At 50.1% G+C, this 24,499-nt stretch overlaps 1 protein-coding gene across 1 annotated transcript in view; it reads left to right on the plus strand.

Moving 5' to 3' along the window:
- Positions 1 to 24,499, plus strand: part of LOC144125463 (protein argonaute-4-like) — a 90,370-nt gene that overhangs the window by 18,242 nt on the left and 47,629 nt on the right. The window lies entirely within an intron of this gene.

Below are 24,499 nucleotides of genomic sequence, written 5' to 3' on the forward strand. Positions count from 1 at the left end.
CTATGTTTGGTTTCGTGTGTATATAATTGAAGGCTTGTTTGACAAGTTCCTGAAGTGGCCCATAGAGAAGAAGGTGAAGCTACTTTTAATCAATCCTTGCGACTGCACAAGGCAACTGGCTTTAAGCAGCTCACTTTGTCCACTCCCAAAACATCCCCTTCCTGGTTTTAGTAAAGAAGTTGTGTTTGTAGGGAGTTCTCACACTAACATTACGGTTGACGCATTCAACAAACGTGGCTTGATCGGAAACAACAAACTCCAGCTCCGGCTCGAATTTTAATCATAAGCTACTGATCCGGAGTTCCCGGGTTCGAACCCTACCGCAGCGGCTGCGTTTTTATGGAAGAAAAACGCTGAGGCGCCCGTGTGCTGTGCCATGTCAGTGCACGTTAAAGATCCCCAGGTGGTCAAAATTATTTCGGAGCCCTCCACTATGGCACCTTCCTCTTCCTTTCTTCTTTCACTACCTCCTTTATTCCTTCCCTTACGGCGCGGTTCAGGTGTCCAACGATATATGAGACAGATACTGAGCCATTTCCTTTCCCCAAAAAACGAATTGTAATATATATAGGTCCCCTGGTGGTCAAAATAAATCCGGAACCCTCCACTACTGGATTTCCTTCTTGCTTTCTTTTCGCAGTCCCTCCTTTGTCCCTTCCCTTACGGCGCGGCTCAGGTTTCCGCCGAGATTTGAGACATACTGCACCATTTCCTTTCCCCAATAGCCAATTTTCAATTTTTATGGATTGGATTGTAAAACTTTTATTGCGTCGAGAACAGATTGCAGGAGACATACTAGATGGCCGCTAGCCCATGGCTAGCGGCGACCTCATTGGCTCGCTGGAATGCCCATCCTTGAATCTTGGGGTCCGACCTTACCAGCACGGCGTCCCACCGCTCGGGAGAAGCGAGCTGTATCAAGTCCGCTTGAAGCGGATCATTTGCGCAGTTTCGCATAATGTGGTCATATGTGGCCCTTGCACCATATTTATGGCAGTTTGGGTCGTACTGGCCGGGGGTCCTTGAGGGGAAGCACTGCCGGATTCTGAAGGGAGCGTGTTTGCAGTCGGCGCTGCAGGTAACTTCCTGTGCTCTTGTTAACTATTTGTGGGGAGGGGCATAAGCGCGCCTGTCAAGTCTAAAGTGATGGGTGATGTCATGAAATTAGATGACCTGTCCCTCGTGAAATTCGGGTCGGAGGGCGCGCTCACTGCCCTAATGCGATAGCCCACCCTCTTCGATGACATCCTTGCCACCTCTCTCGGCGAAGGAATGGGACAAGCTCTTGGCCAGTTCAAGAAAACAACGCAGCTGGCCATCGTCACGCGAGCTCAAGAGGCCGCCCCCGACTGGAGGCCACACTGCCTCGCACCAGCCCCAACTAATCAATTCCATTCTGTGGCAATAAAGGTGTAACCACCACCTTAATGTAGCAGCACGCTACGGTGATACCAGCGCTTCTATTATCGAGCGGGTGCTGGTTTGCAAAGCGGATTGTTCCACCAAGAAGCGAGACAATTACATCGCCGTTTCCTTTCTTCAAAACCAATTTTTCGTAGCCCAGCGCTGCGGCATCGGGTCTCAGCGCTTTGCGAACTACACGAAATTCGATCAGAAGCGCCCATGAAGAGTGTGGCGGCAGCACAACGCTGCAGTAACGGAGTTCCATGATCATCTAGCGTTCCTAACATCAAAAAAAGGAAGAAAACGTTGTTTGGTTTTGGTGTGAGGGGTTCAACGTCCCAAAACAACTCAGACAATGAGAGACGCCGTAGTGAAGGCTCCGGAAATTTCGACCACCTGGGGTTATTTAGCGTGCTCTCACGTCGCACAGTACACGGGAATCTAGAATTTCGCCTCCATTTAAATTCGACCGCCGCGGCCGGGATCGAACCCGCGTCTGTCGGGTCAGCAGCCGAGCGCCGTAACTACTGGGCCACCGCGGCGGCTAAACTTTGTCACGTGGCGCTTCCTTGATGCTGGCGTTGCTGTGGTAGGCAGCAGTGTTCGACCCAGCGTGGCATCTTTCCAGAACACGAGGTAACGACAAGCGTTTAAGCTAAATATTTAAACTACAATTGCCGTCCGCGCTCATCAAGTGAAACGTGGCGACTGCATTGCCATTCTACTCGGCGTTTGCCTGAATTTGATAGCCAGCATTAAACACAGGTTGAAGTCAAACGTGGCCGTCGTATAGAGGGGTACTGCAGTAACTTCGAACACACAGGGTTCTTTAAATAATTTCGCGTATACATCGAAACGGGGCCGTCGCTGTCAGGCTTTGTTCCCACGTCCTCTGGCTAAGGCACGTAACGCCTGATCACGAAGACACGCTCGGCACCATCCTTACATGAGTGCTGTGACGCGTGCTGTCGCTGTCTTGCAAACGCCACACAACTGACTCTACAGATAGCTCCCCACCAGAACCACCGTCGCTCCTACGGTCGCAGTTGATGCAAAGCACATTTTTCTTTCAGTAGTTCCCCTCACACCTCTGAACTGTCCTTTGTTTGCACGCGGCAGTGGTTAGGCATAGCTGGAGCCCGTCGGCAGGCCCGTGCACATTCCTCTACCTGTGATCGCAACATGGATAGCTTATGGAATGTATAACCTCGGACATGGATGCCTGCGATGATCTTACAATACCACCAAACGCCGGCGTTGGAGATTGCCAGCGAGACGCGTATCAGATATTCCGGCTGAGCTAAGCATGGGCTAGCGTCGCCGACTTGAGTTTTTTTTTTCGCCTCGCACAAAGGGAGACGTCAAAGTTTGGCGGCTCCTCTTTGCCGAGCGAGTGCTACAGTTGTGACCGGCGAACCGTGCATCGGGGCCTCCTTCGAGAGCAATGGCCACCGCAACGACTCGACATAAACTCTGAGATTGGCGCCCGTATGCTGTGCGATGTCAGTGCACGTTAGAGATCCGCAGGTGGTCCGAGTTGATCCGGAGCCCTCCACAACGGCACCTGTTTCTTCCTTCATTCTCTTAGTCCCTGCTTTATACCTACTCTTACGGTCCGGTTCAGGGTTCCGCGGATATGTGAGACAGATATTGAGCGATTCCCCCCCCCCCCAAATCCGATTTTTCAGACTGTCGCCTCACATGTGGGCAGTAAAACATACTCCTTACTCCGGGGCTTATCCACGCTAGCACGTGGGAATAAAATGAATTAAACGGATGCAATAACAAATACATAGACATAGGTAAAAGCCAGAAATGTTGACAAATCGCTACAGCTCACACACACACACACACACACACGCACACACAGGCCGAGCAAAGAGCTTCGCTGCAGACATGTCTTCTTAGCCAGAGGTGTATAACTAAGGAAAGGGGTTTGCTTTTCAGCGTCATATTGAAGCTCTTAGGGTACCACCAGACGAAAAAAGTCCGCAAAAATTGAGAATAGGGTCGTCATTGCACTAAATTAGAGCTGAAAGGACGTGACAAGTGCTCCACCACACGTGTTAGAAACAAACTGAGTTTCTTGGATACTTTTGCCAAAGGCCGTTCACTGTGGCGTCCCTCATAGTCTCAGTTGTTTTGGGACGTTGAACACCTTAAAACAAACCAAACAACGTTTTATTTGTTTTTTTTTATGTTAGAAACGCTAGATGACTACGAAACTCCGTTAGGGCAGCGTTGTGCTTCCGCCACAGTCTTCAAAATCACTTCTTTTCGAATGTCGTGTAGTTCGCAAAGTATGAGACATGATGCCGTAGCGCTGGGCTACGAAAAATTGGTTTTCAAGAAATAAAACGGCGAAGTAATGGTCTCACTTATCGGCGGAGCAACCCGCTTTCAAACCAGTGCCCGTTCCAAAATAGAAGCGCTGGCACCGCCGTAGCGTTCTGCCCCAATAAGGTGGTGGTTACAACTTTATTGCCACAAAATGGAAGCCTGGATTATTTGGGGATGGTGCGAGGCAGTGTGACCTCCAGTCGGGGGCGGCCTCTCGAGTTCGCGTGATGATGGCCAGCTGCGTTGGTTTCTTGAACTGGCCAAGAGCTTGTCCCATTCCTCCGCCGAGGGAGGTTGCAATAATGTCATCGAAGAGGGTGGGCTATCGCATTCGGGCAGTGAGGACGCCCTACGACCAGAATTTCACGAGGGACGGGTTGATCTCATTTCATGACACCACCCATCACTTTAGGCTGGAGAAGCGCGCATATCAACCTCCCCACAGATCTTCAACAAAAGCGCAGGAAGTTACCTGGCGCCGACTGCAAACACGCTCCCTTCAGAATCCGGCAGTGCTTTCCCTCAAGGACCCTGGCCAGTACGACCCAAACTGCCATAAATATGGTTAAAGGACCACATACGACCACATTCTGTGAAACTGCGCAAATAATTCGCCTCAGGCGGAAATGATACAGTTAAGTCTCCCGAGCGGTGGGACGCCGTGCTGGTCAGCTCGGATCCCAAGATTCAAGTACGGGCAATCGAGCGGGTCAATGAGGTCGCCGCCAGCCATGGGCTAGCGGCCATCTAGTATGTGTCTCCTGCAATCTGCCCTCGACGCAATAAATGTTTTACATAATAATAATAATAATAATAATAATAATAATAATAATAATAATAATAATAATAATAATAATAATAATAATAATATTAATATTATTAATAATAATAATAATAATAATAATAATAATAATAATAATAATAATCATAATAATAATTGGTTTTTGGAGAAATGAAATGGCGCAGTATCTGTCTCATATATCGGCGGACACCCGAACATCGCCGTAAGAGAGGGGATAAAGGAGGGAGTGAAAGTAGAAAGGAAGAGAGAGGTGCCGTAGTGGAGGGCTCAGGATTAATTTGGACCACCTGGGGATCTTTAACGTGCACTGACATCGTACAGCACACGGGCGCCTCAGCGTTTTGCCTCCATAAAAACGCAGCCGCCGCGGTCGGGAAGGAACCCGGGAACTCCGGATCGGTAGCCAAGCTCCCTAACTACTTAGCCACCGCGGCGGGTAAATGTTTTAGAATCCAATCTAATCCATTAAAATTGAAAATTGGCTGCTGGGGAAAGGAAATGGTGCAGTATGTATCAAATCTCGGCGGAAACCTGAACCGCTGCTTAAGTGAAGGGATAAAGGAGGGACTGAGAAAAGAAAGCAAGAAAGAAAGCCCGTAGTGGAGGGCTCCGGAATAATTTAATAATAATAATAATTGGTTTTTGGGGGGAAAGGAAAATGGCGCAGTATCTGTCTCATGTATCGTTGGACACCTGAACCGCGCCGTAAGGGAAGGGTAAAGGAGGGCGTGAAAGAAAAAAGGGAGAATAGGTGCCGTAGTGGAGGGCTCCGGAATAATTTCGACCACCTGGGGATCTTTAACGTGCACTGACATCGCACAGCACACGGGCGCCTTAGCGTTTTTCCTCCATAAAAACGCAGCCGCCAGGAATAATTTCGGCCAACTGGTGATCTTTAACGAGCAATGAAATTTCACAGCACACGGGCATTAACCTCGTGTTCGGGAAAGAGGCGACGCTGGGTCCAATACTGCTACCGACCACAGCAACGCCGCCTTCAAGGAAGCGCCACGGGGCAACTTTTTCTTTATTTTTTAAAAATGTTAGGAACGATAGATTATGGTGGGACTCCTGTCCGCAGCGTTGATTTCTTGCTTTATGTTTGACATTAGGAACGCTACATAAGGGTGGAACTCCAATGGCGCAGCATTGGGCTGCCACAACAACCTTAGAGACCGCTTTTGTTCGAATAGTGCTATGGCGCTATGAAAAATTTTCTTCAGAAATAGCCGGAGAAGCGGCAATCACCTTGACGTTGACAAACCCGCGAGCGGAACTGATTGCCAGGGATTCAATAGCAGCCATTGGCAATTTCGCCAAGGGCAGAATATCTCCCATCTCCTTGGGAATTCTCAGGAATTACCCGGAAGACAGGACAGACGTGTGATTGGTTTGGGTACCGGCTCACTCGTCAAACCCGGGGAACGAGGCAGCCCACGATAAAGCTCGAGAATCTATCGGCCGAGCTGTGGAGGCTAACTCGGACGTCGAAATCACGAGAGATGGTCTTAATACCTACCATGAGATTACTCAGCATTATAGACTAGAAAGGCTAACCTTCCCTGCTCCGCATAAAAGCATAAACAAAGAACAGGAGGTACTGTGGAGACAACTTCAAACAAAAACTCTCCCTAATCCAGCTGTCCTAAGCCATGTGTACCTGGATAGATATAAGTCGGAGTGAAGCAAATGCGGCGACAAAGCCACCGTAGACCACATTTTCTGGGACTGTCCGAGAGATCCCCAACCAATATCGCTCAAGAGGCTCGCGCTCCCGGGCCCGTGGGAGACCTTGTTGCTTAGCTCTAACCTGGAAACCAAAGTACAGGTGGTGACGAGAGCCGAAGAGGTCGCCGCCAGCCTCCACTGACGGCCACCTAACAAGATCAACAAACCGATTTATAACTCAAGACGATAATAAACGTTTTCCAATTCAATCCAAAATTTTAGAATGGAAACCGTCCCCCTATCCTCTCTTCCTCTCCCCTCACCTTTTTCATTTCATTTTTCAATTCCTCCAAATATCCTTTATTTCCGCAGCCTCAGCTAAGGTGCTTCAGCATCGATGGCAGATGTCGGGGCTAGCAAAAATCTTTTCCTTCCTTTTTACTATTATTGTAATAAAAAAACGACTACTACCAGAAAGGAAACGGTGAAGTAATCGTTTTTATGAAGGAGAAACGCTAAGGCGCCCGTGTGCTGTGCGATGTTAGTGCACGTTAATGATCTCCAGGTGGTCGAAATTATTCCGGAGCCCTCCACTGCGGCACCTCTTTCTTCCTTTCTCCTTTCAGTCTCTCATTTATCCCTTCTTTTACGGCGCGGTTCAGGTGTCCAACGATATATGAGACAGATACTGCGCCATTTCCTTTCCCCCAAAACAAATTATTATTATCAGCACAGAGATGAGCACAGAGAGCAGTGGAGGGCTCCGGAATAATTTCGACCACCGGGGGATCTTCAACGGGCACTGACATCGAAAAAGCACACTGAAGGAAAAACGCTTAATCGCCCGTGTGCTATGCAATGTCAGTGCACGTTAGAGATCCGCAGGTGGTCGAAATTAGCTCGCAGGCTCGGCCGCTCGTTTTCGGGAAAGAGATGAAGCTTGATCCAACACTCCTGCCTACCACAGCAAAGCCAGCTTCAAAGAAGCGCCATGTGACGAAGTTTTCTTTAGTTTTAAATGTTAGGAACAATAGATTATGGTGGAACATCATTGCCGCAGTGTTGATTTCTTGCTTTAATTTTGACGTTAGGAACGCTACATAAGGGTGGAACTCCAATGGCGCAGCATTGTGCTGCCGCAACACCCTTCCAGACGGTTCCTGTTCGAATGTCGTGTAGTTCGCAAGGTGCTGAGACCCTATGCCGCTATGAAAATTTGTTTTTGACGATAGGAAACGGTCCCCCTATACTCTCTTCCTCTCCCCTCACCTTTTTCACTTCATTTTTCAATTCGGCCTGCTATCCATTATTTCCGCCGCCACAGCTCAGGTGCTTCAGTATCGATGGCAGATGCCGGGGCTGGCAAAAATCTGTTCCTTCGTTTTTATAATATTTTATAAAAAACTACTACCACCACAAAGGAAATGGTGAAGTAATCGTTTTTATGGAGGAAAAACGCTAAGGCGCCCGTGCGCTATGCGATGTCAGTGCACGTTAATGATCCGCAGGTGGTCGAAATTATTCCGGAGCCCTCCACTACGGCACCTCTTTCTTCCTTTCGTCTTTCACTCCCTCCTTTATCCCTTCCCGTACGGCGCAGTTCATTTTTCCAACGATATAAGCGACAGATAATGCACAATTTCCTCCCCCCCCCCAAAAAAAACGCAATTATTGTGCAGGAATCATCTCACTTCTCGGTGGAACAACCCGCTTTCAATCCAGCGTCCATTCGAAACTAGAAGCGTTGGTACCGTTGGAAGCGTGGGTTCTACTACAATAAGGTGGTGGTTACAACTTTATTGCCACAAAATGGAAGGGATTAGTTGGGGCAGGCGCGAGCCCAGGGTGGCAGCAAGCCGAGGGCGACCTCTTGAGCTCGCGTGATGAGGGCCAGCTGCGTTGTTTTTCCTGAACTGGTCGAGTGTTTGTCCCATTCATCCGCCGAGGAGGCAGGCAAGAGTGTCGTCGGAGCGGGGTTGCTAGCGCATTCCCATAATATATGGTCTTGTGTGGCATGCGTCCCGTCGCCACAGTGCGGGCATGCAGGGTCATATTCACCGTTGGTGATTAAACGTAATCGGTAGGGGCCAAGAATGGCCTTTGTTTGTAGGCGTCTGAGTGTGGCTTGCGCCCTGTCCAGGTCGGGGTGAAGAGCGGGATACGTGCAACTTAGCCCGCGATGAAAGTTTGTAATCTCCGCGTACGGCGAGGCGCCTCGGCGGGGGCGTCCGCTCCCGAGAGGTCTCCCGTCATCCGGTTCGTTAAACCTACAGTACGCCACTTTCAACTGTGCGTTTCTTCGAATCTCTCGCAGTAGCCGCAACACTGTTCAGATTCAATTCTACCCGTCATCCCTAGCTTCGAATGCCGTGCTGTTCCCTCTTGGTTTTTCTCTGGATCGCATGTGTGGTGGGTGTTTTCAGCTGTAGATTTGTGGAGGGCTATCCTTTGCGCAAACGGTGTTGCTGTCGGCGCAATATTGGATAACAGGAAAGTTGCAGACCAGGGAACATCCACATGTCCTTGAGCGATAAAGTGACCCGTGGCCCTGGCAAACGGTGCCTCGGAGATTGTAACTTCTGTGGCCGCATAACCCCGCTATACTATTCTGAACAGGCAGGGTGTCGGTATAGTTAGCGTAGGCTGGGAAAGGGAACGGTTAGATAACACACTCCTCCGTGGCTTCTCCGCGCTGTAAGCGAAGGAACGAAAGAGGAAGCGAAAAATAAAGAAGTGCAAAAGAGGCAGCGTAATTGACGGCTACGCAGTAATTTCGATCGGTTGGCGTTGTTCAACGAGGACTCATGTTGTGCAGCACACGGGCGTTTTTCGATATAAACAGCCCCTGAGGTGTCTGAAATAAGTATAGTTACTCGATTGAACAGCGTAACAATCCAAGGGGCGCCGATACACTAGATACAAACGCAGCACTAGAGTGTTCCAAACGCCCTACACCACAGCTGTTTCCGGCATTGAAGAGCAGGGATGAAAAGGAGGATCTTTTGCAGATGCAGCCGTTGCCGCTTCTGGGGACGCAGTTGATGCAGCGCACCATTTTCCTCTCAGTAGTTTCCCTGACAGCACTCTGAACTGCCCTTTGTTTGCACGCGGCAGTGGTTAGGCATAGCTGGAGCCCGTCGGCAGGCCCGTGCACTTTCCTCTATCATCCTGTAATCGCAACAACATGGAAACCTAAGGGAATGTATATCCTCAGACATGGATGTCTGCGATAATCCTACAATACCACCAAACGCCGATGTCGGAGATCGCCAGCGAGACGCGTATTAGTTATTCCGACTGAGCTAAGCCTGGGCTAGCGTCGCCGACTTGATGTTTTTTGTCGTCTCGCACTCAGGGGGACGTCAAAGTGTGGCGGCTTCTCTTTATCGAGCGAGTGCTAAGGTTGTGACCGCGAATCGCGCATCGGGGCCTCCTTTGAGAGCAATGGCCACCGCAACGACAGGACATAAACTCTGAGATTGGCGCCCGTGTGCTGTGCGATGTCAGTGCACGTTAGAGATCCCCAGTTGGTCCAAGTTATTCCGGAGCCCTCCACTGCGGCACCTCTTTCTTCGATGATTCGCTTAGTCCATGTTTTATCCCTTCTCTTACTGCGCGGTTCAGGGGACCGCGGATATGTGAGACAGATACTGCGCCATTTCTTTTCCCAAAAAAAATTTTTCAGTGTCGCCTGGCTTCACCGCGCACCGGACGGAGGCTCGCTGCTGCAGTGTATGCGCTCGCACCCGCGCTCACGAATGGGCGCGGCGCTGCTCGAGTATGAGCAATTGACCCAAGGCCCACCCGCCCTACGGCTCCTGCGCGCCCTGGCCTGCTGCCTCGGAGGTACAGCGAGAGATCGTTGGCATATCGGGAAAGCGGAGCACACCCCTCTGTGCTTTGCAGCAGCTGGCCAGAGACGTCATACACGAGGAGCTCCAGGACCATCTCCTCGTGTACACCGACGGCTCAGTGGCCCACGACAGCTGCTCCCTTGCTGCTGCGGCCACCATCTCCGCCCTGCGACTGCACAGCCAGCAACACGCAGCCTTCCTGGGCTCCTCCACCACGGCGGAGTTGATGGGGATCCGGCTCGGGCTGGACCTGCTGCTCACCATCGGCCCTCCGCCGCCCAGGAGTGCTCTGCTGTGCGACTCCCGCGCCGCCCTCAGCCGCCTGCAATCTAACGGCCGCGGTACACTACTAGTGCGAGAAATTCGCTTGCGCATCGAGCGCCTCGCGCAAAGAGGTTGTGTTGTGCGTGCACAGTGGGTGCCCGGTCACTGCGGCATCGCTGGCAACGAAGAAGCTGACGACCTCGCGACCGCTGCACACCAACTACCTGCCAGCGATCTGCCCCCTTGCGCTGGAGGACGTGCGTGCGGCCATCCATGACCATCTCCGAAAGCAGCACCCGACCCACGCATCGCGGAGGTGAGCGCGTCGACAGTGTCACCGGCTGTCGCGCACTTACACGGTCACAACGTGCAATGATCCTCCGCGCGCGCATTGGCTGCGAGTGGCCCGGGGAACGACGGGTGCATCACAGAATCGCGACGAGTGTTGTGTGTGACGGATGCGGTGCTAACACTAGAACACCTGCTCCTTCTCTGTGCCGCGTTCGCCGAAGCTCGTCGCGATATGCTCGCGGCCTATAGGGCGCAGGGCATACTACCTGACTCCATCAAGACGCTATTGTGGCCGCAGGGCAGTGCGCGCACTCGTGAGCGAACTTTGGTGAGCCTCTGTGCATTCCTCGAACACACGGGCTTGACGTCCCGTCTGTTCTCCGTCAGGTAGTTACACGCAGTGACCGAACGCTCCGCAAGTTCTACCTTGAACGATTAATAAACTGGACGCCCCCACTCCAGTTGTAACTAACACAGTGATGTGCGCGTGTGTCATTTAATTCCTCTAAAATGAACTAATCACGCGCACAACCTGGACACAATTCTTATTGTGTATATAGTTTGTACATATTACTTCTCCCCTATCCTCTCTTCCTGTCCCCTCACCTTTTTCATTTCATTTCTTCATTCTGCCTGCTGTCCTTTATTTCCGCTGCCCCAGCTCAGGTGCTTCAGTATCGATGGCAGATGCCGGGGCTAGCAAAAAACTTTTCCTTCCTTTTTACTATTATTTTTAATAAAACCACTACCACCACCACCCTCTGAGCAAAGTAGCTTCTAGGAATAATTGGGGTTTCGAAGCGGAGTCACCCTCCACTTGTTGTCTTCGACTTCCTCAGCGCGCGTGTTCGAGACGCGCCGGGACCTTGCGTTCCCATAAGGAGCAGTGGTAAAGCGTTATCGTACAATTCCCTTTGGTTCCATGCAGTCTTTTTTTCTTTATGCGTTCATGGAGGCAGAAGCGCCGGCACGCGCATGACGTCTCCAAGCGTAGCCAATGACGGCGGAACACGTGCAGCTCGTGGCGTCGCATATGAGCCAATCGCAGAGCGGAAAAGGCCTCTATAAAAGAGAAACAGCGCAGCCATTTTGCCTTTCTCTAGGGGCTCGACAGGCTGTCAAGACGTCCGTTCCGTTGATTGCCAGTTGTGTTTGTGGCCCCGCTATCTAAATGGGGAAAGGAAAGCGCAAAGACAAGAAGAAAAACGACTCAGCTGCTGGACCTCCAGGTGCGTAGCGAATTTCCTTCCGGTTCTGTGGCCTCCGCCGCTGTCTCGTTTGGGTGCTCCGATCCCTTTGTTCATCTGGCGTCACATAGTGGTCGCTTTAGGACTAACCTCGTGGGCTACGATGATTGTGTTCTAAAGCATATTTTTGCGAGAAGGCTGAACGAAATGCTCGAGCTTCGTTACCCGTTTGTTTTCGCTATTATGCACCATCGTTTTTACGTGAGCGTGAGTGACCGTGACTTGAGAGAAAAAAAGAACCTGGTTCGGTTGAGCCGAAGCGACCTCGGCAGCCTTCTAATCGCGTTAAGGTGGGTTCACGTGCAGGCAAATGAGCGAGCAGAGCGATAGAGCGGGCGCGTTGCATAGAAGATTTGCACATTTATTGAACCTCTTTCCTCTGGCCGTTCGATGCGCCGCGACCGCTCGAAACGGCTTTGTGCGCCGCGGCGGCACAAATTGCTAGCGTTTCCGCTCCTATGTGAAGTGGCCTTTGGACTGCGTACGACTTCGCGTCTCCGGTCCTCGTGGTTCGTACAGTGTCGCCATATGCAACGCCAGTATTGGGCTCGATGCCCTCAGGCTGTGACAATAGCCTTGCTTTGTTCGAACAAAGCCCGCACGCTTAGTGAAATCGACGAAGCCTTCAGCTTGCTCAAGCTCCAACCTGCGTTGTGGGCAATGCACTCTTTAGATATCATTAATATTAGGCTATTTTGTTATGACAACCAACGTTTTGCATTGATGCTGCAGTCTCGGGAATACTTGATGTTGCGGTAGCATTGCTATACGATAGAATGTATGCGGAATGAAGAAAATTACCAAATTCCAGGCATGCTACGAACGTCAGTGCTAACAGGTTATGTGAAATACCTAACTGAAGCGCATAACCCAATACAAAGGATCGCGTCGCTTCGCTTCACGTCATCTTTTGTTTTAATTTTTCTGAGAGGGACCCATAAAAGGGGTCCAGCCGAGCCGCGCATTTGTGACCGGCGGCGCGTTCCTGCCATGAATGCCTTGCCGAACGTTCGCCTTGCGCACGCGCACTGTTCGTCTCGACGCTCCTCGAGCACGCGCTGCTGCACGCGTCGCCCGTGCGCCCTGTGTGTTCCGTCCATGCTGCTGACCTGACACGGGACGGGTGCTGTGGAACGCTCTTCAGCTTGGTCAGTGCCTTGATCCACGGCACGTTTCCGACCGCTGCTGTCTCGTTTTAGCCCGTTCTTCTTGGTGCACAGCAACCTCTCTGCAGCTCCGCACCCCAGTCCCCTCAGCGCATTTACGATTCCTTTATGGTTTATTTGGGTTTAACGTCCCAAAGAGACTTAGGCTATGAGGGACGCTGTGGTGAAGGGCTCCGGAAATTTCGACCACCTGGGGGTTCTTTAACGTGCGCTGACATCGCACAGAACACGGGCCTCATGAATTTCGCCTCCATCGAAATTCGACCGCCGCGGCCACCGAACCCGCGTCTTTCGGGTATCGTGTTTCTGCTTCATTACTCTGTTACCGCCGCATTTTTGGCTTGGGCTATCCGCATTACCCGTCACAGTGGCTCAGTGATTAGGGTGCTCGGCTACTGTTCCGGAGTACCCGGGGTCGAACCCGACCGCGGCGGCCGCGTTTCGATGGAGGCGAAATGCAGAGCCGCTCGAGTGTTGTGCGATGTCAGTGCAGGTTAAATATCTCCTGGTGGTCAAAACTTTTTCGGAGACCCCACTACGGCACCTCTTTCTTCCTTTCTTTTTTCACTCGCTCCTTCTATCCCTTCCCTTCCGGCGTGGTACAGGTGTCCACCGAGATATGCAAGACGGTTACTGCGTTATTTTCTTTCCTCAAAAGCCAATTTTCAAAAAAATACCTCTCCCCGGATTGTGGTCGCTATTTCTCGCGAGTGCGTGTTTTTTTTGTTGTTGTTTTTTTTTTTTTGGGGGGGGGGGGGGCTGCCGGCTGAAGTCAAGGCGGCTTAACAGCTTGACGAGTTTGACCTTGAACCGAGGAGAAACCATGTGAGAGCTATGACGTCACTCAGCCGCCACCGTCGCGTTCATTGTGATCATTGGCATTGTCGTTCACGATGTTGCGGACTCCGTCGATTTTGAAGAAAGGAAGGGAATTGGGGAAGCGCGTTTCCCACAGCGAGCATGTGCTGACATTCTCCGTGACAGCAAGCGTTATCCGCGGCAAGAAACGTGCATTCTTTACGCCCGATATATAAATGAAAAAAATTGAAGGCTGATTCGACGGACGGTAATTCGAAAGTTCAGCCCAGGTCTCCGCAAGCCGCCAGCTACCGCTTGGCAGGTGTCGTGTTACGTTGCTAGCCCCCCTCCGGCATCGTCCCGTAGCAGCCGCCTTCCGGCAGTTCATTCCTCTCGCCGTGTCAGGTGGCGCTTCGCTCTGCTACTACGTGCCAACACGTCACCTGTCACACTCCGTAACACGTCATCTGTCAGGTAGCATGTTACAGCGACTACGATGCGGAACGCAGGGACGGGCGAGCTGAGCCCTAAACGGAATGAAACTGAAGAAGTCAGTGCAGTTGAACACGAAGCGAAAAGTTTCACCACGTTTGGTAAAGCATTCATCGCATAGGCCGGAGAATAACCTTGGGCGACCTTCAGCCCAACCACGTTAGCCGTGTATGACCGTACGTGGTACAGTTATGGCGTCGCTCTTGACCCTTTACCCATGACCTTTAGTTCACCTCTGCTCTTTGACATTGGGTGATACTACGTCTAAGCCATGTCGTGTGTGTATATAATATAGAACGGCCGTGAATGCAGGCGCTGCCATGGACGAGCCTGAGGCACTTTGCAAGCGTCCTTGCTTTTCGCTGAATTCCAGGGTTAGCCAAGTTGTTTTTTTTTGTTGTTTTAGAAAATTGTTTTTATTCTCACGTACACAGCTAGACGAAAAGCGTGCGCGTGTGTCTCAAGTATATTGAATGCGCGGCGGGGTTTGTCGTTTGCCGCTTCTTCGTTGCTGTGGGGGGAGGGCTGATCACTTTTGTGTGAAAATTAAGACCCTGCGCGACAGCTATTGCCTCGCACTAAGTTCTTCAGTGCAAGGGCTATACGACGCTGTTTGGGGGAGCTGCATGTTTAGTCGCGTTTAGTCATGGAGCATGCCATTATCGGCTTACACAGCTGTCTGAGTTGGGACGGCTGTTCCGACCTGTTCTCTCGACCACAGTATACTGAGTTTTCGGTCACTGACCATGTCAACTATGTTAACTGCAGTCAGCTGACCACTTTCACATGGTCAGTAAACCGAAGATTCATTCTGCTGACCTGTCCAGATGGCATTCCATCAAACCATTGACTAAGTACTCTATACCAGCTGTTTTTTCCCGTTGAGCAGACAAGGGAAGGGACGAGAGGGGCTCGTTAAGAAATACATGACGCAAGCCAACAGTGACCGAACCAAGGAGCATAGGGAAATTTAAAAAAAAATATTTTGTGGTGTTCATCAGTGGGGGCTTAATATGGCAATGACTTTTTAAATAGTCTCTTTGCGACCTTAAACCCCCATAAAAAGCGAAACTTTTTAAAGATAATTCATTAAAAAGCAGAAGAAAAACAACCACATGCCGCCGGTGGGATCCGAAACCCACGACCTCTGAATTTCGCGTCCGGTGCTCTACCAACGGAGCTCCGGCGACGCCTGTCCAGTCTTCTGCTTTCGGCAGTGTATATATGCGTGTCGTAACGATCGATATGATCGCAAACGCAGCCGATATATAGAGCCGGCGTTAAATGGGCATTTTCGGCTCGCAGCAGTGCCTTCGGCCAGCGGTGGCAACCAAGCCACACCTCCTGCTCCGTCGCCCGCCGGTCCCTCGTGGGTTTCGTTCGCGCAAGCACTCCAGCAGGGCGCCGCGGCCAGCCCGCAGCCGCGCGCCGTCAGCGGCGGCCCGACCACGGCCGCGGATCCCAGCGCTCACCCCACCGCTCAGCCCAGCGCCTCCCGTCCCAGCTACGGGGCCGCCGCCGCCGCGGGTTCCGCCAAGGTAGCTTCCAGCAGCCCCCGGCCTGCATCCGCAGCAGCCGCCGTGAGTGGCACTCAGCCGGCAGCAGCTGCCCTACCACCGTCGCCACCAAGCACGGCGCCCGTCGCGGTGACACAGCAGACCCCCGCAGCTGGCGACCAGGCCACTTCAGGCGACGATGTCAGGATCAGGGTGCGTACTGTTTTCAGAAAAGGGCTTCATCTTGAGCCATGCCATGTAGTTCTTTTAACCTCGTTATAAGGAAGCTGAAAGTTCGTTCACGGCTGTTGCTTCGTTATATGCACTGTTGAAGGAGCTCCCGAGGGGAATCGTAATTCCTTCGTTATATTCATTATTTCGTTATAAACCATGCTGTGCATCTCGTTATGCCAGCGCTCCAAATACATTTGAACCTCTTTACAACGAAGTTGAAGGTTTCCGGCGGTTACTTCGTTATAGCTGTAGCTTCGTTATAGCCCCTGATGGCCGAGCTTCCACGTGCAATCATAATTTCTTCGTTATATAAGTTGTTTCGTATTAAACCGCTTCGTTACAAAGAGGTTCAGCTGTTAGCTTCAAGGCAAGAGGAAACCTCACCTCTCCAAAACATCGACTTAAGTGGACGGTACGAGAACCGAACTCCGGTGTAATACAACTGAAGAAAGAAGCGGCATGTGCCTCTCGATAGAGGCCCTCCAGCCAATGGCGTCGACTGGTTCCCATGACGTCATGGTTACTCAATCCTCTTGGACCTGTGTGACATCTCAGGGAGTGGCATATGAAAGGATATGAACCACCGCTTGATCAGATTGACAGCGGCGCCCGGAGAATCGGCCGACGCCGTAGGCTGCAAGGCGTCCTTTGAAGTGCATCCGTCGCTTCTTTCTGGAGTTCCAGCCGACTACAGGGCTTAGTTTTTACTGCTGAAAAGTGCTGTGGGTAGCAAGCATCGTGGTAGTGCATGACGTATAGGGCGCTCTGGAAGTGAAACGTAAGATTTAGCTGCTGACAATGCCTAGTTCGAGAACAACGTTTCGGAACCGCTACGGGTTCCTTGGTCAACAATGAGGAGGACAAGGCGAGTGGCTGAAATTTAAAACCGAAGTTTGTGACGTAAAGACCGTACTTAAATGAGTGGTTCGAATCAGACCGGGCAGCTGCAATACATTTCGATGGAGGCGAAGCGCTAAGGCACCCCTGTGCTTTGCGATGTCAGTGTACAATAAAGATCCCCAGGTGATTGAAATTATTCCGGAGCCCTCCACTACAGCACCTCTTTCTTCCTTTCCTCTTTCATCCTTTCCTTTTTCACTCCCTCCATTTTCCCTTCCCTTATAGGGTGTTTCATGTGTCTGCCAATATGTGAGAAAGATACAGCGCCATTTCCTTTCCCCAAAAATCAATTTTCAATTTTCACAGTTTCTTCTGTGAGGTTCAGGGCCTTAGTCTCACCTGGATAAAGGGTGGCTCAAGCAATTGGTGCGTCATAAGGTTTAGCCTTGGAGTTAACTACTTATACGCCGGCGGCCGAGTGTTTTGTTGCCAGCGTATGAAATATTGTTTTTAAAGTGAAAGCTTTACTGGCCACAGGTTGAGCAATTTTGCATGATTCCTGGAGAGCACGTGGAGCAGTAATGACACATGGCATTTCTCTCTTTCGCTCTCTACCCACTACTGTGCATGCCCCACTAGTAGCACTGAGCCACAGGTGTTCCACCTGCCTTTCCTCAAAATCCAACTTTCAATTTTGTTTTCTCTTTCCTCTTTCCCTCCCTCCTTTATCACTTCCTTCTTGGGGTGGTTCGGGTGTCCACTGAGATATGTGAGATGGTTACTGTGCGATTTCCTTTCCTCAAAAACCAAAGAAAACAAGTTAGTGGAAGGACTTGGTAGAGTTCATTGGAGTTCACAATTTTGCAAAGACCATTCATTTTCACGAAAGGAAAGGCGCACAACCAGGAAAGGCGCACAACCGGCTCTGCGGGACAGTGGAGAGCTCAATCTCGCTTCCCCTTTGTATATCCTGGGTTAGCTGGGCTTATCCAACCCGCCGCGGTGGCTCAGTGGTTAGGGCGCTCTGCTACTGATCTGGAGTTCCCGGGTTCGAACCCGACCGCGGCAGCTGCGTTTTTATGGAGTCAAAACACTAAGGCGCCCATGTGCTGTGCGATGTCAGTGCAGGTTAAAGATCCTCAGGTGGTCGAAATTATTCCGGTGCCCTCCACTACGGAACCTCTTTCTTCCTTTCTTCTTTCACTCCCTCTATCCCTTCTTCTATGGCGCGGTTCAGGTGTGCAGGGATATATGAGACAGATGGTGCATCATTTCCTTATCCCAAAAAGCAATTATTATTATTATTCCTATTATTATTATTATTATTGGGCTAATCGACATTAACTTTTCTGGCGGGAGGGGGGGGGCGGAAGGAAATGGTGCAGTGCCCCTAACCGCCCCCGTAAGGGAAGGGACAAGGGTGGGGGGAGTGAAAGAAGAAACGAAGTAGTGCCGTAGTGGAGGGCTGAGGAATAATTTCGACCTCCTGGGGATCTTTAACGTGCACTGACATCGAACAGCACACGGGCGCCTTTCGCCTCCATCAAAACGCAGCCGCCGCGGTCGGGTTCAAACCTGCGAACACCGGGTCAGCAGCCGAGCGCACTAAGCACTGAGCCACCGCAGTGAGTGCATTGTCTTTTTTATTCACGCGTTAAATGCGCGTTCGGGGAACCCCGAACGTATAGGCAGCCGGCGGTGGGGCCGAGTGGGTAGGGCTGGCTGAACAGCGCCGACCTGTGAGCATGAAAAGAGTGATGAAAAGATATAGAAAGGCTCGAAGACGCTGAAATTTAAATTTTGACTGCACATAACTTCGCTTGCACAAAACATTTTAAACATTGTCACTGGAGAATATTCTTGCTCAAGCGCTGTCCTTCAAAGGGCTCGCTATAATGCACGGGGTGCAGGAGGCTTTTTCTATTAAGACTCACCGGAACCGGTCCTGCGCTGTAGTGTAGATCGAAGACCATTCGGCCAAACTTATGTGACGCTCAACACACGAAACAGTGCGTCCATACTTAATTGTTCATGCTCTGCTCTAATTACCTCCAAACACGGCGCAGGAGCTCGAGCGAACCCTACCCTCTCACTTCCCACGGCGGCCTGCCCACGGCCAGCTGGGCCGGACCATACAACTTCTTGCCAACCACTTCAGCATCGAGATACCGACTGGCAGCGTCTACCACTACGACGTCGACATCTCCTCGGAAACTGCCAAGGAGACCAAGGTTCCTGAGCAGAAAAAGTACCGATGCCTCAGTACAAAGATCAACAGGATTGTCATCGAGCTCCTAGTAAAGAACTACCGGCAAGACCTGGCCAACTGCATCCCGGCTTTCGATGGCCGCAAGAACCTGTACACGCGCTGCCAGCTCAACTTCCGCGAGCGGACATTCACAGTCGACCTCGAGGAAGACCAAAGATCCCAGAAGTTTATAATCAAGATCCAGTACGCGGCCACAGTGAATCTGGACGCCCTGCATGGCGTCTTCCAAAAGCGCGTACAAACTGTGCCCCAGGAAGTCCTCCAGGCCATAGACATCGTCTTGAGGCACAGCCCCTCGATCAACCTTGCACCGGTTGGACGCTCGTTTTTCAGACCGCCGGGACCCAACGAGCACAATGACCTCGGAGGAGGCCGGGAGGTGTGGTTTGGCTACTACACGAGTGTTCGACCCGCCCAATGGAAGCCCATGCTTAACGTCGACATGTCAGCAACAACATTCTACGAGTCGCTTCCACTGGTCGACTTCATGTGCAGGTTCTTAAGCGACAGCCGTCGTGTGTTGACGCCCGCAGACTTCCGGTCATTGCGCGACAACCAGTACGTGCGCCTGAATAGGGAGCTCAAGGGACTCCGTGTCAAAGTGACGCACCTTCCGTACCCGCGCAAGTACAAAGTGGTCAAGATCACGAGGGAACCTGCGAAGAAAATCTATTTTGAATCAGAAGGTAGTCAGATCTCCGTCGCCGACTACTTCCAGAGCCGCTACAGGCGCTTGTCGTACCCGAACTTCCCTTGCGTGCAGAGTGGCAGCCCGACGCATCCGGTCTACATTCCTCTGGAGGTGTGCGAGCTGGCCGAAGGCCAGCACTGTCGGAAGAAGCTCGACGAGAGTCAGACCGCCGAGATGATCAAGCGCACGGCCAAGCCGCCAGCCAAGCGCTTCCAGAAGATTCGTCAGTCTGTGCGCGACATGGTCAGCAGCTCGGACAAGTACCTGCGAGAGTTCGGCGTCAAGATCAACACTGAGCCCACTCAGGTTGTGGGCAGAGTGCTCGACCCGCCATCTCTGGTATTTGAGAACAACACCATGTGCAAGCCGCGCGACGGTACGTGGGATCTCCGAGGGCAGCGCTTCTACAAGGCGATGTCCATGACAAAGTGGATTGTTCTCAACGTGAGCCGCTTCGCGCACAAGGATTCCCTGGAAAACTTCATCAGGATGCTGATCCGCATCGGCCAAGAACTGGGCATGCGCATTGCGCAGCCGCTTGCGGTCATCACGTTCGACACAAACCGCCAGCCCATGCGGACCGTTCTCACGGAGCAGCGCAAGCAGTACCCGCAGTTGGAGATGGTTGTGGCAGTGATAACAAAAGCCACGAACTACGCTGAGATCAAGCAGGTGGCAGAGACTGAGCTCTCTCTGCGCACACAATGCATCTTGGACAACAACGTGGTCCAAAAGTGCAACGCAGCGCTCATCCAAAACCTGTGCCAGAAGATCAACGCCAAGATGGGCGGTATCAACAATAGTCTCCTGATGCAGGAGAAGCCGAAGCTGTTTCATAGGCCCGTGATCGTCATTGGAGCAGACGTGTCGCACCCATCGCCTGGAGACAAGGTGAGGCCATCCATCGCCGCGTGCGTCGGAAGCCTAGACACTGTACCGTCCAAGTTTCACGCCACCATTCGGGTACAGATTGAAGACTCCAAGGCTAAGGCGCGTGTGGAAATCATTAGAGACCTGAAGGACATGATCAAAGAATTGCTACTGGCTTTCCACCGCGCCACCAGGCACAAGCCCGAGCAGATCGTCTTCTACAGGGACGGAGTGAGCGAGGGGCAGTTCTTGGAAGTCCGTAACTATGAGGTAAGTAACTGCGCCTACTACTATACTGTGCCCACTAAACGCTCATCTTGTTAAGACAGTTTTTCCCGCATTCAATGTCACTAGTGTCATTGGATAACCTTTGTCTTTGGAGAAGCCGACTAGCTGTGCATATACGTAACGACACCGAATTGATCTCCACAGGGATATAATTTCAGGACATCCAGGATATTCATTTCTGGAGACGTCTTGTCGGCGTTAGTTGACCTCAGCTTGATCGTTTCTCTTCAAAAGGTGGTAAACATCCAAGACTGAGGCCTCTGGCGCGGTTTTGTACGTATCCGCTCCGCCTCTCATCCTTCTTACGCACGGGCGATTATAACTGCTGTGCAGTTGACCGTCCGTTGAGCTGAACGACAGTTCGAGGTGTTATACCCGTGCCACACGGTCAAGTTTTATGTCATTAATTACTTAGTAAATCAATTTTTAACGCAATTGGCGCGGTGCCACACACTTGTATTTAATGACATTAGACAGACTAACTGGCGTTTGCGACCTTCTGAGTTCGCCACACCTCATTCGCCCGAGATCTGTATACTCTTTTCGCCATTCCGCATGCGGAAAGACATGCAACTTTTTTGTGTGAAGTCACTACCCAGAGTATAATCGTTTATTCATAAACAACACTATTTTTAATAGGAATTCATATGTACTGTTATCCTGTGAGCTGACACACGAGTTCTACTTTTACACACTTGTCAAGCGAGAACAGTGGCATTTTCTACAAAATAATTTTTATATTATATTTGAAGGGCATTGCTGTTATACTTTCTCATTAACACTGTTTATATTCAGGGCTTTTTTTTACTGCCTTGAAGGCGGTATCGTCACCGTGACTAGTTAAATTATTTATTTACTTATATACAGATACCTTATAGGCCTCTGGAGAGGCATTGTGTAAGGGGGCGATACAGAAGTTAGTGAGAAATAGGCCAGAAATCCAAAAATTATATTAAAAGTACAGCAAAACACACAAAAACAGGTGAGTTCAGATAAGATATCGCAATTCATTAACAGGGATAAAAGTAAAAAACCACTCTGCTTCATGAAACAAAAACAGGAGAAATGCACGAAGATTTATACAAAAGCCAAAGAAAACATATCAGGCATAAATGAGCAAAGCTGCGCATCACGAAACCGAAGAGGCAATAGTCTCAAGCTGCTGAAAACGAAGTTGTACGAATCCTGAGTATTTAAATGACGTGCTAACCGTTATCAACGAAATGTTTGGGTAGATCTTCGCGAAAGGGGTCTTGATGAGCCTGCAGGGCGGTGCAGTCCGGAAGATCGTTCCAGAGACGAATGGCACGCGGGAGTGACGAGAAGTTGAAATCATGTGTGTTGCCATAAATTCGACATAGCTGCAGTTATAAGTAGGAGGGACGTTGTAGATGTGCTGGCGGTGAATCAGTGGCATGGACGTATTTGTGAAAGATAGATAAAAGGGCAGTCTCGCGACGAATTTGCAAAGGATGCATGGAGCGAAAGTTTGATCTGCAGTTGGGTTGCACTGGACTGATAACTGTAATTTTGCCAAAATGAGACGACAAGCCCGATTCTGGACAGCTTCCAACTTCTCTATTAGATATTTCTGATAAGGTGACCAGATGGATGAAGTGTACTCTAGCTGCGGTGCTACAAAAGTAATATAGGCTTGTTTACGCATGTCAGGGGTATTGCATAGCAGGTTACGGCGAAAGAAAACTAGTGACCGGGAAGCATTAACGAAAGTGGTGGATGTGTGTTCAGCCCGAGAAAAGTTTGGTGAAATATGGACGCCTAGATGCTTATACTGCGTATTCCGAGCCAATGTATCGTTAATATTGCGGTATAGAAAATTCGAAGTTGCGCATTTTCGGCTAAAAGTAATTATATTACACTTAGAAATGTTTAGTCATTAGACACGTTTTACACCAGTCGTTTATGCAATCGAGGTGACTTTGAAGTACAAGGTGGCCATTAGTAAATTTTATTGGTCAATGAATAATGCAGACGTCAGCAAATATGTGTATCTAAGATGAGATTGTTGCTGGCAGGTTATTAATGTAAATTATTAATAGTAATGGACAGAGGAGGCTTCTAGCGCCGCGCCAGATGTAACATCGCAAACAGGAAATTAATACTTGTTAACAACGGTGTACTGCTGGCAATTAGAAAGAAAACTACGGACCCATGACAGAGTTAAAGAATGTAATTTAAGCGCACAAAGCTTAGATATTTGTCGGCAATGTTCTACCCGATAAAATTCTTTGGCAAAGTCCAAAAAGGTGGAAGTGGGCAGTTTTCGTGCGAGTGTTTGTTGCCACTTTTGAAAACCGGTACAACCTTTCCTATTTTTCAACCGGTGGAAACCTCACCTGTAGATATTGACTGCTTAAAGATATGAAATAAGATGATTTTGGAGACAGAAATGGCATTTCTTTAGTATTTTGAATTGATTTATTCAACACCAGAAAAAGAGGGTACTAGGTTATTTATCAGGTGTACTAAGCCATCAAGTGTAATGTCAACCGGCGCCATGTACGGGTAACCAAAATCAGGTACATACGAGACGTTAGGATTATCTTCTTGGGTGAAAATATATGCGAAAAACGAGTTAAATGCTTTAGGACATTCAGCATCGAAGTAGGGGGTGCTGTCAATATCATGTATTGATATATCATTACTGACACTGTTCGGACGTATTGTTTTGAAGGACTTGCTTTTATTGTTCTTAAGTAGCGCAGGAAGGGCTTTTTGAAAACAAAAAATTTCGTCACAAAGGCCAGAACAACAGAGGTTTAGGTAGGTTTTTTTGTACAACCGTTTTTTTCTTATTTCTCATGCATTGATGCTTTCTTGTAAAGCAAGTGTTAGGTTTATGATTTGATAGCGTGATAAGCGGGACATGTTTGGCTACTATTTCGGCGAGCTTGCCTCTAAATTGAACCCGCGGTTATATTCTACTGACTTATATTGAAAAGAGGGTGTCAGAATATTATCAGAAAACATTTGAATTTCGTCATTTATTGGATTGTAATCTCCTCTGTTTAGTTGCGAATCAGTAATGTCAATAAATCTGCCAATAAATAATAATGTCGTTAAATCTGGACGTGTAGCGCCAGCTCCGAAAATAATGGCATAGGCAAACTTAAGGCTACAAACATCTAGAATGTGCGCGTGTGGCACGGGTAATAAAAGGCAGCGCCACCTGCTGTTGAGATCTCAGCTCAGTGGAGATACGCAGTTGGACCAGTCTACTGACCCGCTGCATCGGCCGAGTCGGCGGCACTTCCGGCTGCCACATCTTGCTATCTTGGCTAATATAAGTACAACTACAACTTCCATTATAGTCGGATACAACTCAAGAACCCAGCAACTCAAGAACCCTGAATGGACTGTCTTGCAGCCAATGGCATAGACCAATTCTCATGAGCCTGCTTGGGTAACCACGTGGCGAATGCTAGATGAAAGGGGTTAGTCTCCCCCCTCACAGGGAAGACTAT

The sequence above is a fragment of the Amblyomma americanum genome, chromosome 1 (genome assembly GCF_052857255.1).
Source record: "Amblyomma americanum isolate KBUSLIRL-KWMA chromosome 1, ASM5285725v1, whole genome shotgun sequence".
In the NCBI taxonomy this organism is placed as follows: Eukaryota; Metazoa; Arthropoda; class Arachnida; order Ixodida; family Ixodidae; genus Amblyomma; species Amblyomma americanum.